Genomic DNA, 15,740 nt, shown 5'->3' with positions numbered 1-15,740 from the left:
TGTCACAACTAAGAGTTTGCATACCACAACTAAAACATCTCATGGGCCATAACTAAGACCCAGTGCAGCAAGATAAATAAAAGTAAATATTTTAAAAAGAGGTGCATTTGAATTTATATATGGTAGACCCATTCCCCAAGCCCAAGAGAAGGGACACCTTACTCCTCAAAATGGAACCACTCAAGTGTGCCATCCAGGTAGGAGAAACCATGAAAGCCTTCACGGAATATTGGTAACCATGCCACCTGCACCCACTGACCTGCCTCCCCACCACTTCTGGCCAGAAGGAGACAGTGAACCTAAAAACCTGGCAAGCTGGAAGCCTCCAAGATCAGCTCTCTCCTATGGGGAACTGACCCTACTTGTTGATCCCAACTGCTCATTCTGCCCTCAAGTTGCAGTAGTTCACTTTGTGGGTGCATCACGCTCCAGGAAAGAAAGCCCCTAAGCCCCAAACAGTGGAGAAACAACCTGGGGCACTGGACCACCTGAAGTACTCCTGTGAACCTCTATTTGCTTCTGAAAAACAACTCAAGTGTGAGCACGGATCTTCAGGCCATGGCAGTGAGTCTTCACATCAGGGCACCCTTGTGCCTACAGGCAGAAGACCTAGATACCTACATTTTTAGAATAATTTATCAAGTGATCATTATTCTCTCGCTAATATTGGAGCCATAATATTTTAAATCAACCAGTGTGTTCTCTGTTTCCAAAAGGTGGTCTCTCAGGGATGCAAACAATCAGGGCTGAGGTCTGGGGACAAACATCTAAAGGCTGCTGGGGAGAAGCTCTGTTTCCTTCCCTGGGGTCATGACGACAGTCACCCCCAAACCATCAGGAAGCCGCTACAGAAAGAACTGTGCATCTCAAGAATGAGAGCAAGACAGAAGATGGGCGGGGGTGGGGGGATTTGTCACCAACAAAGCCCATTAGCAATTTCTGGGAAATCAAAATAAAATCTGAGTAATAAAATAAAGTCTAACCCTCTTTTTTTTTTTCCTTTTCCTTTGTACTTCTTAGTTTCACTTGCTTCTGGAGGCCATGGGCAGAGACCTTACCCCTGGTAGTTCAAACCAGAGTTCCTAGTGCAAAACTGTCATGCCCGACACTGTAGCTTGGTAGGCATGGGCAAAAGCTCTGCAGATGACGTGGTAATTCAAGATGGCTGCGGCAGGCTGTGTGCAGAGAGGCAGCACCCGGCACTGCTGTCTGAAGCCGGTGCAGCACAGCTGTGCTGGCCCCACAAGAACTCCACTCTACTCGCGAGATCCATCAACAGCAGCCCCACTCATGGCCTGCCAGGTAGAGCAGGGAGAGTGGGACACAGCTGTGCTGCAGAGAGCAAGCTCAGACCACTCCATCCTCTGATTAAAGAAGAAAGATTGCCTCTGCTTCTGAAAAGAACGCAGTCTTGTTCTATTAGCTCAAACAACACTGACACCAGGCAGAGGAACTCTTACGAGTGACTGATTCAGGAGAGTTAGACTGAAGGCAGGAGGAAAAGAGGGCGGCAGAGGATAACTGGATGGCATCACGGACTCAGTGGACATGAATTTGAACAAACTCTGGGAGATAGTGAAGGACAGGGGAGCTTGGTGTGCTGTAGTCCATGGGGTTGCAAAGAGCCGGACACAGTTCAGTGACTGAACAACAAAGAACAAAGGTAGAATAGCTGTCTCTAACTTTACAGGAAGTTATCTGCATATTTTGAAAACGATTTAGTGGGAATTCAAATGAAGGCATACACAAATTTAATACTCAGAATAGGGAAAAACTGGCATCAGGGCATTCACTGCTTGCCAAGCTGAAAGAATGTTATTGAAGATTCCTTATATAAATGTTCCTTGACCTTTGAGTGAACCAACAGGTCTTAAAAGTTGCATTAGCCAAAGCAATTCCCATAGCAAATAAAGTTTTTAGATGAATGCATCAGATTTTTTCCTCTTCAGCCTAAAGAGGAATTACCATCAGCCATCACCAAGAACGGCAAGTTAACATTTCCAGGTTGTTTCTCAAAGACTGTTGGGAGTCTGCGGTATAGAGTAAACATTGTTCCAGTTCTAAAGGGGAAACAGGGTTTCAAGTGGCTGATGGGAAAATGTCTTAAAGTTGATTATAAGAATGTTATCTGAAACAATCACTGCTCAAAACATCCAGTCACTGCATTCTATGATCTTCTTTTATCTCTGGAGTGGTATTTTTAGGGCCCCTGACAATGTGGGTATTTTTAAATCTATTATAAAAATGGAATGCTTCAAATGATGTTTTAGTTAAAAAAAAGTTTAACATTGCACTGATTATAGTAGATTTTGAGTATAAATAAGACTATTAGTCTATAAGAAGAAGATTAAGGATGGATTATAGTGGGATTTGCAGAGCTTTTTCATTAATGCTGAGCTCACATGTTTAAAACAGACCATCCCATTTCCTGGCAGGAGGCACAGCAGTAAAGAATCTGCCTGACAATGCAAGAGATGCAAGTGATGCAGGTTCGATCCATGGGTCAGGAAGATCCCCTGGAGGAGGAAATGGCAACCCACTCCAGTATTCTTGCCTGGAAAATTCTATGGACAGCAGAGCCTGACAGACTACAGAAAATTGGGTAGCAAAGAGTCAGACACAACTGAACACACACACACACACACACACACACACACACACATACACACACACACACATACACACACACACACATCCCATTTCCTAGCTTGTTTGTGTACTCCTTACCTATTCTGTTCTGGCTTAAGCATGAGAATGCATGGTGTTTAACATTTTCAAAAGTTTTAAATGTCTGGTTTTTAAATGTCTAGTTTTTTATTATTGATTTATAAAAAGATATGGTCTATTTTTTCATCTATCTAGATTTAAAATGGTGTTAATAGAAAAAAAATTAAAAAGTCATGCCAATTAGGCCAACTTTCTCCCCAACTGTTAATTTAATGGCAAACATTTTCATTCAAGTAACTAGGTTATGAAGACAAAAAATTTAAACTTCAAAAAAACTAAACAGTTCAAAAATGCTGGAAGCATAGCAGAAAAGCTATGATTTTATTTATTTAAGGCTTTTACTTAAAAAGATAAACTTTGAAGTACTATAGAATTATGGTGGTGCTGTATGGGGGCTCTTAGAGGAAATGATTAACCACAGGCCAAAACACTTACTCTATAGCTCTGGCATTGGTATTGTTGTGATTTAAATTAATTTTTTATTCTTTCTTCCTCTGTTGGATGCTCTTAACAGCTGCTAAAAATGAATTTACTGAACAAAATACTCCAAATCCAAAATACTTTTTGGAGACTTCACCAAAGTCAATAATAAAAACAAATGACTTTCAGTATGATGACTGCTCCTTCTGATTTCTTCTGATTTTAGATGCCCCAAGTAAGCAGAACTCAGCACTTGGGCTTCTCCCTTCAGTGGACTCCTCTCAGCTGTTGTACCAGTCCAGATAATAACAATCACAGTAACTGCTGTCCACCCCACACTTGCTTCTTCCAAAAGAGAAGTAGTATAATGTTTTGGAATCAGGCAATCATAAACTCTGAGTTTTTTTAAAAACAAAAAACAGCTCTTTTCTGAGCCTCAATGTCCTCATCAGTAAAAGGTGACATTTGTACTGATTAATATTCCTATCTCAGAGGTTGGGCTTCCCTCATAGCTCAGTTGGTAAAGAATCTGCCTGCAGTGCAGGAGACCTGGGTTTGATCCCTGGATCGGGAAGATCCTCTGGAGAAGTGCAATCATGCTTTGTCCTAACACTTCCTTTTCTGTCTGTCTCCAGGGCAGAGAAGGCAATGGCACCCCACTCCAGTACTCTTGCCTGGAAAATCCCACGGACAGAGGAGCCTGGCAGGCTGCAGTCCATGGGGTCACTAAGAGTCGGACTCGACTGAGTGACTTCACTTTCACTTTTCACTTTCACACATTGGAGAAGGAAATGGCAACCCACTCCAGTATTCTTGCCTGGAGAATCCCAGGGACAGGGGAGCCTGGTGGGCTGCCGTCTCTGGAGTCGCACAGAGTCGGACACGACTAAAGCGACTTAGCAGCAGCAGTAGCAGTAGCAGGGCAAGAAGAAAAGAAAAAGGAGAATAAACTCAGAGACAGGGTGTATATTTTCAGCTACCATTCATGACAAGTGAAAGGAAGGAAATGGCAACCCACTCCAGTACTCTTGCTTGGAATATCCCATGGACAGAGGAGCCTGGTGGGCTGCAGTCCATGCGGTCACCAAGAGTCAGACATGACTGAACAACTAACACTTCACTTCACTCACAGGTTTATCATGAGATTGAAGTGGGATAAGTTTTGGGATGGACCTGGCAAATGATCATCATTCATGAATGGGCTTCCCTGGTGGCTCAGACAGTAAAGTGTCTGCCTGTAATGCAGGAAACCTGGGTTCAATCCCTGGGTCGGGAAGATCCCCTAGAGAAGGAAACAGCAACCCACTCCAGTATTCTTGCCTGGAAAATCCCATGGACAGAGGAGCCTCATAGGCTTCAGTCCGTGGGTTGCAAAGAGTCGGACACGACTGAGTGACTTTACTTGTCATGAATGGTAGCTGAAAATACACACCCTCTCTCTGAGTTTCTTCTCCTCTTCCCTTTCTCCTTGCCCTGGAGAGGTACCGAAAAGGAAGTGCTAGGACAAAGCATAATCACACTTGCTTTTTCTGCTGCATCCAGTACTTCCCCATTCAATCATCTGTTCTACAATTTAAGACTTTTCACATTCAGGCTTTTCCACTTCCTCAACTCTATCTCCTGGGTTTTCTACCCCACAATGAACTTTTCCACCCCACAATGAACTTTTCCACCCCATGATGAATTTTTCTCCAGCTTTCCACCCAAACATTCCATGCAACTTCAAACTCTATGCAAGATGTTTTTCCTGCTTAGAAGGCTCTTCTCAACCTTAATTTACCAAAGTCTTACTAGTCCTTTAGTACAAATATCACTGACTTTCAAGTACACCTCCATCAGCCTTCTGAGCTTCTCTCCCATCTGTACTCCCTTAGCACCTTGCTCTCAGTTTGCTTAAGTCATGGATCACTTTGGATTTAACAAATTGCTATGTCAGTCTTTCTCAGTTGAATATGTGTCTCTCCAGGGCAGGACCCATCTCTTATGCCACCAGGGTTTAGACCAGTGTCTTGGATATGGTAAAGGCATGACTCATTTTATTACACTTTATTGTACTTCAGTTTTAACAAATCAAAGGTTTATGGCAACTATGTGGCAAGCAAGTCTATCAGTGCCATTATTTTAACAGCATTTTCTCACATTTTGGCAATTCTCAAAACATTTCAATTTTTTTCATTATTACTGTATTTTTTCATTTTATTTTTTATTTTTTCCTTTTGTGTATTTTTTTAATAATATAAATTTATTTATTTTAATTGGAGGCTAATTACTTTACAATATTGTGTTGGTTTTGCCATACATCAACATAAATCTGCCACGGGTGTACATGTGTTCCCCATCCTGAACCCCCCTCCCACCTTCCTCCCCATACCATCCCTCTGGGTCATCCCAGTGCACCAGCCCCAAGCATCCTGTATCACGCATCAAACCCGGACTGGTGATTCGTTTCACATATGATATTATACATGTTTCAATGCCATTCTCCCAAATCATCCCACCCTTTCTCTTTCCCACAGAGTTCAAAAGACTGTTCTATACATCTCTGTCTCTTTTGCTGTCTCACATACAGGGTTATCATTATCATCTTTATAAATTCCATATATATGCGTTAGTATACTGTATTGGTGTTTTCCTTTCTGGCTTACTTCACTCTGTATAATAGGCTCCAGTTTCATCCACCTCATTAGAACTGATTCAAATGTGTTCTTTTTAATGGCTGAGTAATACTCCGTTGTGTATATGTACTACAGCTTTCTTATTCATTCGTCTGCTGATGGGCATCTAGGTTGCTTCCATGTCCTGGCTATTATAAACAGTGCTGTGATGAACATTGGGGTACTCGTGTCTCTTTCCCTTCTGGTTTCCTCAGTGTGTATGCCCAGCAGTGGGATTGCTGGATCATAAGGCAGTTCTATTTCCAGTTTTTTAAGGAATCTCCACACTGTTCTCCATAGTGGCTGTACTAGTTTGCATTCCCACCAACAGTGGAAGAGGGTTCCCTTTTCTCCACACCCTCTCCAGCATTTATTGCTTGTAGACTTTTGGATCTCAGCCATTCTGACTGGCATGAAATGGTACCTCATTGTGGTTTTGATTTGCATTTCTCTGATAATGAGTGATGTTGAGCATCTTTTCATGTGTTTGTTAGCCATCTGGATGTCTTCTTTGGAGAAATGTCTGTTTAGTTCTTTGGCCCATTTTTTTGTGGGTCGTTTATTTTTCTGGAATTGAGCTGCAGGAGTTGCTTGTATATTTTTGAGATTAATTCTTTGTCAGTTGCTTCATTTGCTATTATTTTCTCCCATTCTGAAGGCTGTTTTTTCACCTTGCTTATAGTTTCTTTTGCTTTTAATTTTAGTTAGGTCCCATTTGTTTATTTTTGCTTTTATTTCCAATATTCTGGGAGGTGGGTCATAGAGGATCCTGCTGTGATTTATGTTGGAGAATGTTTTGCCTATGTTCTCCTCTAGGAGTTTTATAGTTTCTGGTCTTATGTTTAGATCTTTAATCCATTTTGAGTTTATTTTTGTGTATGGTGTTAGAAAGTGTTCCAGTTTCATTCTTTTACAAGTGGTTGACCAATATTACTGTATTTGTTGTTATGGTCATCTGTGATCACTGAGTCCGATTTAACTATTGGAATTGTTTGTGGGGTGCCATGAACATTTCTTTAAGCCAAAGCCTATCCAGAGCAAAGCCCTAATTCTTCTCACTTCTGTGATCACCCAAGAGCTCTGATGGATTATTGTTGTTTTCCTGTCTATTAATATTAACAAATAAAATGCACTCTGCATCTCATGGATCCACAAATAATCTCAACTTTTAAGTCTTATTATTAAGTCATAAATTTCTTAAGGCTCAGATCAGATCAGATCAGTTGCTCAGTCGTGTCCGACTCTTTGCGACCCCATGAATTGCAGCACGCCAGGCCTCCCTGTCCATCACCACCTCCCAGAGTTCACTCAGACTCATGTCCATTGAGTCAGTGATGCCATCCAGCCATCTCATCCTCTGTCGTCCCCTTCTCCTCCTGCCCCCAATCCCTCCCAGGATCAGAGTCTTTTCCAATGAGTCAACTCTTCACATGAGGTGGCCAAAGTACTGGAGTTTCAGCTTCAGCATCATTCCTTCCAAAGAAGCTGCCATAAAATATGATTCCTCTGATGATGTGGGCAAAGTCAACTGAAAATCTTCCAATGAGGATTCATCATTTTGGGTGCCATTAAGAACATTTGTAATTCTTGGGAACCAGTCAATATATCAATATTAACAAGAGTTTGGAAGAAGTTGATTCCAACCCTCATTGATGACTTTAAGGGGTTCAAGACTACACTGAAGGAAGAGACTGAATATGTGGCTAAATTGTTTCAATCTCATGAGAAAATTTTAATGGAGGAACATGAGCAAAGAAAGTGGTTTATTGAGATAAAATCCACTCCTGGTGAAGGTGCTGTGAAGATTGCTGACATGATAACAAAGTATTTAGAATATTACGTAAACTTAGTCAATAAAGCAGACATTTTGAAAGGATTGACTCCAAATTTGAAAGAAGTCCTACCATGGGTAAAATTCTGTCAAACAGCATTACATGCTACAGAGAAATTGTTTGTGAAAGGAAATGTCAATCATGACAGCAAATTTCACTGTTGTCTTATTTGATGAAATTGCCACAGCTTACCCCAGCCTTCAACAACCACCACCCTAATCAGTCAGCATCCACCAACATCAAGGCAAGACCCTCTACCAGCAAAAAGATGAGAACTTACTGAGGGTTCAGATAATGGCTGGAAATTTTTAGCAATAAAGTAATTTTTAATGTATGTATGTTCTTTTTACATATAATGTTATTGCACATTTAATAGACTATAATGTAACATAACTTTTATATGCATTGAGAAACAAAAAATTTGTGTGACTCACTTTATTGTGGTGAGCTGGGACCAAACCTGAGATATCTACAAGGTATGCCTGTATTAAATAAGATGTTTGTAATAAAATAAATGGACACTCATCTTTCCAAATCCCCCCATAAATCCTGTCCTTTCCCATTCCACCAAATCTCTTATAATCTGTGTTGTGATGAAAACATGAAAGATACAATATGTATGTGTGTCAAATCAATACATTTTACACCTTAAACTTACACAATTATGTGTCAATTATATCTCAAGCTAGAAAAATTAATAAAATTACAAAAGTCACTGACACCCTACCTCTGTTTGGCTCCCCCAAAAGCTGACTCTGAAACAAGGATTTTGAATGCAAGCAAGTTACTTGAGAGATGACCCCAAACACTAGAGGAAGAGGTAGGGGAAAAGAATCAAGGAAGATGAGGCAGCCAATAAAGATGAATTATCAAGGCAATCCTGTGTGAGTGTCTGGGATGGGCTCCCATGAGAAAACAGTGTAAATGAATATTTTCTCACTCGAAAAGAAGAGCTCATCTACCAACTCCAATAGGCACTCGTGAGGGCTGCTCTGTAGTGTCACTTCCCTGGCCATTCACATGCCACATGCCCAGGCAAAGTAGATGTCCTTGGCTCTGGAAGAAACATTGGGAAGATATGGCTGGTCTCACTGAAATAGCAGGGCTTGCCCAAGAAATGAGAGTATGCCACAAATGGCAGCCTATGCCTCCAACACTGACTACCAGCTGGAAGCTGCGGTATAGTCCCATCAGATTCTATCCCAGTTTCAGAATGATGAACATGAAATTTCAGCAGCAAAAGTTTTCTTCCCAGAGATAGCAAGCCAATACTGAAAGAGTATAAAAAGGATTTTTACAACAGTTGCTTCTTATTTATAGCTTAGTTCTAGGATTGTGGGCTAGAGAAATACATAAATGGGTCATCTGGAGAAGAAATCCACTTGCAGACAGAGATGACCCTCTCACATTCTCAGCTGTTCTCAAGGGAAGGATTTAGTCCTTTGATGATCTACTCCAATATTTAAATTGTCCTTGACTTTGAACAATAAAAGTAGCTGACATTTACAGGATTATTTACTGTGCATCAGGGTACAGATTTGAGCTCATTTAATCCTCTCAATAAGGTAATTACTGTTATTATTTGTAATTTTCTTATGGGAAAACTGAAGGTCATATAAGTTAAGGAATAAGTTATAACAATAAAGGATAAGTTATACTAATTCCAAGTTATAATCTGCTAGCAAATGTTTGGAGATAGGACTCTAACCCAAGTCTCTTTGAATCCAGTATTCATATCCTTAATTTATATTTTTTAAGTTCATTACCCTGTGTCCTTAATAAAGAGAATGATCTAGCTAGTCAGCATTTTCCATATTAATTCTTTTTCAAACATCCCTTATTTAAGTTAAATTATATCCATTTCTTTAGCCATTTCCCATTTATTATTTTCCTGTCTTTTACTCATGTATATTTTTCTCCCCCAACCTCTTAACTTTTTATCTCTCAATGAAACATGTCAATCTGCTCTGTATATAGACTATATCTAATTCCTGGAAAATTCATAAATCACAAAACTACTATTAAAAATTATATAAAAGCATTTATGTTTAAATCTTGAATTAAGTTAGCTAAATAAAAGCTTAAAAAATTATAGAATGTAGAGCATTCATGCGTGCTTAGTCGATGTGACCATCTGAGCCACCAGGGAAGCCCATGTGGGACATTGGGTGATTCTAAGGCAGAGCAAATTTATTTCAATCTTCAGAATAACCAAACAGTGTTTTGGGTGATGAAAGTATCCTGATTGTGCCCGTAAAATAGGCTAAGAAGGACATTTATTCTTTAGCCATTCAAGGAAAATTATGTCTTAAAGCTGATTTATGGAGACTTCACTGGTGGGCCAGTGGTTAAGAATCCACTGTTCAATGCAGGGCTGTGCTTAGTCGTTCAATCGCAAGGCTCCTCTATCCATGGGATTCTCCAATCAAGAATACTGGAGTGGTTTGCCATGCCCTCCTCAAGAGGATCTTCCTGACCCAGGGATCAAACCCACATCTCCTTCATTGCAGGTGGACTCTTTACCATCTGAGCCACCAGGGAAGCCCCCAGTGCAGGGGACAAGGGTTCAACCTCTGGTAGGGGAACTAAGATCCCACATGCTGTGGGGCAACTAGAGAGTCTGTGTGCCACAACTAAGATCCAGCGTAACCAAATAAATAAATAATTTTTTAAAGGCTGGTTTATGTAGTGAGTTCTTTCAGCACAAGATCTCTTCCTGGACTTCTTAAACTGGCAAAATTTCTATTGATTTCATTTTGCTTCTTTGAAATTCAATCTAGGACATATGATGTTCATCTTGTAGTAAGTTTCCATTTTTCTTAAAGTTTCACATTACTGTCACTCTGTGGGTCTTAAAATTCCCCAGTTTCCAAAAATGTAACTGAATATCAATCAAAGTCATTAGTTTTTCTATGCTATTTTTAAACTCCTTACCTTAATAACCAGAACATAAGATGTTTAATGAGGGAAAGCACAAGAGTGAGGTGTTTTGTCTATGATGTCCATGTGTGCTCAGTCGCTTCTGTCATGTCTGACTCTTTGTGACCCTATGGACTGTAGCCCACCAGACTCCTTTGTCCATGGAATTCTCCAGGCAAGAATACTGGAGTAGGTTGCCATGCCCTCCTCCAGAGGATCTTCCCAACCCTGGGATCAAACCTGAGTCTCCTGTGACTCCTGCATTGCAGGCAGATTCTTTATGCACTGAGCCAGCAGGGAAGCCCATATGTCTATGGGAAGTAATTGAAAGTGTTAGCTGTTCAGTGGTGCCTGACTCTTTGTGACCACATGGACTGCAACCCACAGGCTTCTCTATCCATGGGATTTTCTGGGTAAGGATACTGGAATGGCTTGCCATTTCCTCCTTCAGGGCATCTTCCCAACCCAGGGATTGAACCTGGGTCTCCTGCATTGCAGGCAGATTCTTTCCCAACTGAACTACAAAGGAAGCCCCATGTCCATGGTATTTAACACTAATTCTTATATGGACCTGAATGAGAGGAGATGCTGCCACTTGCCCACACATGACTTGAGTGATTCTTGGTGTGTATGCTGGCTTTCTCAGCTTGCAGTTCCAGATCCACCCTTCTCCATTCTGCTCTGTACCCTTATGATTGACCTGGTTGAATGCTATCATGGAACTTCCTTGCCCTCTGCCTTTCAGTTGGGTTTGTGTGATAGAGAGCATTGATTCTCTATATGTCAGTTTTTAACATCATATTACAGTGATTTATTCATTCACTCACGCAACAGATATCTTTTGAGTACCTACTATGTGCCACAAACTATACCAGTCATTGGAGATCCAGTGGTTGGTATGTAAATGTAGAGTTAATAACTCCTAATCCTAATATTTTCCCTTTTGAATCCCATGTTGAAAGTGTTTTTTTATTGAGCTCTATTTATTAAGTAATTTTCCATTTTAAAAATTAATCAAAGACCGTCAGCAGATGAGTGGATAAATATATATATACATACTATGGAATACTATTCAACCATAAAAAGGAATAACATACTGATCCATGCTACAATGTAGATGAACCTCAAAAATATTAGGCTAAGTGAAAGAAGCCAGACATAAAAGGTTAGATATTGTATGATTCCATTTATATGAAGTACCCAAAATAAGTAAATCCATAAAGACAGAAAGCAGATTGGTGGCTGCCAGGAGCTGGGGTGGGGGGGGCAGGAAATGACAAGTGACTGGTTTATGGGTATGATCTTTTGTTTAGGGTGATGAAAATGTTTTGTAACTATACACAGGGAGCATTTGTACAACACTGTGAAGGTCGTAAATGCCAATGAATTGTACATTTCAAAATGGTAATTTTATGTTATGTGAATTTCACCTCAATAAAAAGAATTAATCAAAAATAAATATACTGACAACCTGCATTCTATCAACAGAGGCAGGGATTTCTATTGTAAGATGAATTCAAGCAAAAAAAAAAAAAAAAAGATGCTTTAATTTGTCTGTAAACTGATATTTTCTCCTCATTAACAAGGCAGCTTTCTAACTATTCATTCTGTATCTAAATTATCTATAAATGAAGAAAGGTTATACAAGCATTCCAGGCACTATCTCATGCTTCATTATAAATTCATTTATTAACTTTCAGGTTTATATAATTTAAAAAAACCCTCATGCTAGTAATAAAAAGATGAAGAACCACAATAGTAATATCATCATCAACAACAATGATAGCATCCAACATTTATTAAGTCTTTAGTATTGCCAGGAGTTGGGCTAAGTGCTTGACAAGCATCATTTCATTCATGCTTCATAGTAACAGATGAGGTTCTATTTTCTTCCTAATTTTTAAGATGATGACACTGAGACTGACAGAGGTCAGAGTGAAGATCTAGTAAAAAGCAAAGCCAGGGTTTCATCAAGCAGTCTGTCTCTCACAACCTATGTGATTAACCTCTCTACTAAATTGCTAAAACTTTAAATAGAGCTAAATTGCTATGCATAAATAGAGGTGTGCTAAGCTTTGGCCACCTCATGCGAAGAGTTGACTCATTGGAAAAGACTCTGATGCTGGGAGGGATTGAGGGCAGGAGGAGAAGGGGACGACAGAGGATGAGATGGCTGGATGGCATCACTGACTCGATGGACATGAGTTTGAGTGAACTCCGGGAGTTGGTGATGGACAGGGAGGCCTGGTGTGCTGCGATTCATGGGGTCGCAAAGAGTCAGACACGGCTGAGCAACTGAACTGAAGCTCTGTTTAGTTTCTCTGATGCCTGGTAATTCAAGCCCCTAAAATCTGAGCACCCAGGCCAAAAGATGACGCCAGATCATGTCCAGTGGTAACACTAGCCCAGAGTCAGTCCTAGGAAAATCCCAGACTGGGCATATTGACTAGTTGATAAACCCAGACAATGTTTTCTATCCAGACAATATTTTCTGAGTTCAGTGGCTCAGTCGTGTCCGACTCTTTGCTCATGAACCGCAGCACGCCAGGCCTCCCTGTCCATCACCAACTACTGGAGTCTACCCAAACCCATGTCCATTGAGTCAGTGATGCCATCCAACCATCTCATCCTCTGTCATCCCCTTCTCCTCCTGCCCTCAATCTATCCCAGCATCAGGGTCTTTGCAAATGAGTCAGCTCTTCTCATCAGGTGGCCAAAAAGTATTGGAGTTTCAGCTTCAACATCAGTCCTTCCAATGAACACCCAGGACTGATCTCCTTTAGGAGGGACTGGTTTTCTATCCAGTTGTTCTTTAATTTTAATCACATGAGCTTTTGGCATCTGGTCCCATCACTTCATGGGAAATAGATGGGGAAACAGAGGAAACAGTGTCAGACTTTATTTTTTGGGGCTCCCAAATCACTGCATATGGTGATTGCAGCCATGAAATTAAAAGACGCTTACTCCTTGGAAGGAAAGTTAGGACCAACCTAGACAGCATATTAAAAAGCAGAGACATTATTTTGCCAAGAAAGGTCCATCTAGTCAAGGCTATGATTTTTCCATTGGTCATGTATGGATGTGAGAGTTGGACTGTGAAGAAAACTGAGCGCCGAAGAATTGATGCTTTTGAACTGTGGTGTTGGAGAAGACTCTTGAGAGTCCCTTGGACTGCAAGAAGATCCAACCAGTCCACCCTAAAGGAGATCAGTCCTAGGTGTTCATTGGAAAGACTGATGCTGAAGCTGAAACTTCAATACTTTGCCCACCTCATGCGAAGAGTTGACTCATTGGAAAATATCCTGATGCTGGGAGGGATTGGGGGCAGGAGGAGAAGGGGACGACAGAGGATGAGATGGCTGGATGGCATCATCGACTTGATAGATGTGAGTTTGAGTGCACTCCGGGAGTTGGTGATGGACAGGGAGGCCTGGCGTGCCTCAATTCATGGGGTTGCAAAGAGTCGGACATGACTGAGTGACTGAACTGAACTGAACTGAACTGAGCTTTTAAAACATTAAAAGTAATGTACCTAAACTAGAAAAATTATAAAAAATTACCCCTTACTAAATATTTTAATTTACTAATTTATTTAGTGAATCATTAAAATATCAGATTACAATATCTAGAAATAGGTTCTTCAATTTTCACACACAGAAGTATCCATATTTAAAAATTGTCAATTTTTTGTCTGATTCTTTGTGACCCCATGGACTATATAGTTCATGGAATTCTCCAGGCCAGAATATTGGAGTGGGTAGCCTTTTCCTTCTCCAGGGGAACTTCCCAATCATGGGATTGAACCCAGGTCTCCCACATTGCAGGCAGATTCTTTAACAGCTGAGCCAAAAGGGAAGCCCAAGAATACTGGAGTGGGTAGCCTATCCCTTCTCCAGGGGATCTTCCCGATAGAGGAACTGGGGTCTCCTGCATTGTGGGTGGATTCTTTAGCAGCTGAGCTATCAGGGAACCCCATAGAAGTATGTATATTTAAAATTTTTCAATTTTACAATAAAGACAGTAGCAATGTGAAACCTGTGAAGTTACATCATCCTGGACAACTATTCTGATCCACTTTGCCCTGTAACAGAGAGCACTGGCGAAGAGAAAATATTTTTACCTGTTTTGTTCAATCAACTTAATAGCAAAGTTCCGTTACACCAATTGCATTGGTTCTACACGATTACACACTATTTTAAAGAGCATTAATAGTTGTAGAATAAAAATTCCACTTTAGATAGCCAATGGGAATTTGCTATATGGCTCAGGAAACTCAAACAGAGCTTGGTATCAACCGAGAGGGATGGGATGGGGAGGGAGATGGGAGGGAGGTTCAAAAGGGAGGGGATATGTGTATACCTATGACTGATTCATGTTGAGGTTTGACAGAAAACAACAAAACTCTGTAAAGCAGTTATCCTTCAATAAAAGAAATATTTTTTTTCTAATTCCACTTATTTAATCTTTAGGAGAAATACATCAGTATTGAAACTTCTAAATTGCCAGATATATGCAGCTGGTTTTAGGATTATTATAGAAAACAGTAACATAAAAATATTACCCCTCAATTCATGGGCATTAGAGCATGCAGTCCCACTTGGAAATCATTACAATCATTGCTGCGACTGTTTAAATGTACATTTCCTATGTATATCCCACATCATGCTAAAGAAAGATTCAGAAGAAAGTGTATTAAACAACCTAGATATGTCATCATCATGCAAATGATTCTTCAGCTGACACTCACAAAGGAAAATACTAATTACTTGGACTGCTTGGGAAGTAGAAGTTCTGATTCATTAAATATTCTGGATTAAAAGAAATACTTCTACATTTCCAGAGTGGCTGAGACACTCCTTAAGCCATGTTTGTGATTAATTGATTTTATTTGTAAACACAGCAAAGCAATGATCTCTCTGAGTAAAGAATTTTTCTAACTTCTGAAAGTATTCTTAATATTTTCAGCACAATTAGCACAAAGCAGACACTCAAAAAAAAAGAAAAATGTGTCAACCCATTGGAGATGCTCTTGATGCTGGTGAATAAAGAAGACTGTAATAGATCTTGCTCTTGCTATATTCTCTGAGGTTCACTGACTTCTTTAATTGACTTCTTTACATCCAGTTCATTTCTTTATATGTGTTCTGAGAAACAGTATGAAATTTCAAGTTCCTGCTTTGCTCACAAT

The sequence above is a fragment of the Bubalus bubalis genome, chromosome 7, assembly GCF_019923935.1.
Source record: "Bubalus bubalis isolate 160015118507 breed Murrah chromosome 7, NDDB_SH_1, whole genome shotgun sequence".
NCBI classification, from domain to species: domain Eukaryota; kingdom Metazoa; phylum Chordata; class Mammalia; order Artiodactyla; family Bovidae; genus Bubalus; species Bubalus bubalis.
This window is presented reverse-complemented; position numbering follows the sequence as displayed.